Source organism: Notothenia rossii (genome assembly GCF_949606895.1).
Source record: "Notothenia rossii genome assembly, chromosome: 3".
NCBI classification, from domain to species: domain Eukaryota; kingdom Metazoa; phylum Chordata; class Actinopteri; order Perciformes; family Nototheniidae; genus Notothenia; species Notothenia rossii.
The window spans coordinates 58,690,446-58,692,679 of record NC_136901.1 but is presented as its reverse complement, the minus strand read 5'-3'; positions in this window follow the sequence as shown (position 1 = coordinate 58,692,679).

Sequence of the window (2,234 nt, the reverse complement as noted above, 5' to 3'; positions counted from 1 at the left end):
CATGACTGGATTTTTTTTTTGCGTGCTCAACAGCTTCTTTTGTGCCAACTCTTCAGATTGAGGAACAGCTGTGAACTTTCTATAAGGATTCGGCAGCTGTTCAAAGTTCAGTCAGTCATATAGAGAGCATTCTGTCTGCAGAGTGAAAGATGTAGAGGGGGGGTTAAGCTTGGCGATAATGAGAGGGGCATTCTGGGAGTTAGGGAGGCAGTATCAGGATGTTCTCAGTTCAACATAAAGTGAAGGTCGTCCTGCACAGACACTGGAACAACATTCCCAAGCTTAGCAAAGCTGACATTTGAAGACCCACACCAGAGAAGGAGGAAGGAGAATCAGGCGAGGTCTTTGAGCCGGAACCAAGATATAAAACCTTATTTAACAATGTCATGTGATATGTTACTTCAGTACCACAGGACCACTATGGAACTGGACATTTTATTTACATAGAAACACCTTAAATTCCTGTCACAATTTGGCGTTTCCACCATACTCAGCCTCACCATGTCGGCCTAGGTTTGAACCCCCACCATCCCAGCAGTGAGGCTGACACTTCATAGGTCAACTGCCGTTACTCCATTATCATGACCTCTTGCCTTTGACCAGTATAGTGTTATCAACAGCTCCCGGAAACGTAAGTTCTAATATTACACTAGATAGTAAACTAGAATGCTTTTCAGCCATAAACCTTGAACAATTAAATTAAATGATTCTCTCTTCTAAACCATCAACGTGTATCTTAGACCCGATTCCAACTAAGCTGTTAAAAGAAGTTTTTCCATGAATTAGCACTTCTTTATTAAATATTATGAATATGTCTTTATTATCAGGCTATGTTCCACAATCATTCAAAGTAGCAGTGATAAAACCGCTTCTTAAAAAGCACAACCTCGATCCAGAGGTTTTAGCCAACTATAGACCTATTTCTAATCTTCCGTTCCTCTCAAAAATTCTTGAGAAAGCAGTCGCAAAACAGCTGTGTGATTACTTAAAAAACTATGATTTATTTGAAGATTTTCCGTCTGGCTTTAGAACACAACATAGCACAGAGACAGCTCTGGTTAAAGTCACAAATGACATTCTAATAGCCTCAGACAAAGGACTTGTCTCTATTCTTGTTTTGCTCGATCTCAGTGCTGCATTTGATACTATCGACCATGATATCCTATTGCAAAGACTAGAGCACTTAGTTGGCATACAGGGAACTGCTTTTGGCTGGTTTAGGTCCTATCTATCTGAACGCTCTCAGTTTGTACGTGTCAACGATGAATCTTCCACGCAAACCAAAGTTAGCCATGGAGTGCCACAGGGCTCAGTGCTCGGACCTATTTTGTTCACATTATATATGCTTCCGTTAGGCAATATTATAAGGAATCATTCTGTAAACTTTCATTGTTATGCGGATGATACTCAACTATATTTATCAATCAAGCCTGATGAAATTAATCATCTAAATAAAATTCAAGACTGCCTCAAGGACTTAAAAACTTGGATGACCTTAAAAAAATGTATGTTAAACACGACCAAAACTGAAGTTATTGTACTTGGCCCAAGAATCTACGAAACAAATTATCTAAAGATATATTAACTATGGATGGCATTAATTTGGCCTCCAGTGAGACTGTAAGGAATCTTGGTGTTATATTTGATCAGGATTTATCCTTTAACGCCCAAATAAAATCAATTTCAAGGACCGCCGACTTTCATCTACGTAACATTGCAAAAATCAGGCATATCTTGCCTCAAAACGATGCAGAGAAACTAGTCCATGCATTTGTTACTTCAAGGCTGGATTATTGTAACTCCTTATTATCAGGGTGTACCAAGAAGTCAGTCAAGTCGCTTCAGCTGAGTCAAAATGCTGCAGCTCGTGTGCTAACCAGAGTTAGGAAAAGGGACCACATTACTCCTGTTCTGGCTGCCTTACACTGGCTTCCTATAGAACACAGGATAGAATTAAAAATTATTCTTCTCGCCTACAAAGCCCTTAATGGGCAGGCGCCATCTTACCTTAAAGAACTCATTATACCCTACTGTCCTACTAGGGCATTGCGTTCCAAGAATGCAGGGTTGTTGGTTGTTCCTAGAGTCTCTAAAAGTACAATGGGAGCCAGAGCCTTTTCTTATCAAGCTCCACTTTTGTGGAATCAGCTTCCAGTTTGTGTTCGGACGGCAGACACCCTCTCCGTTTTTAAGAGTGCGCTTAAGACCTTCCTTTTCGATAAAGCTTATAGTTA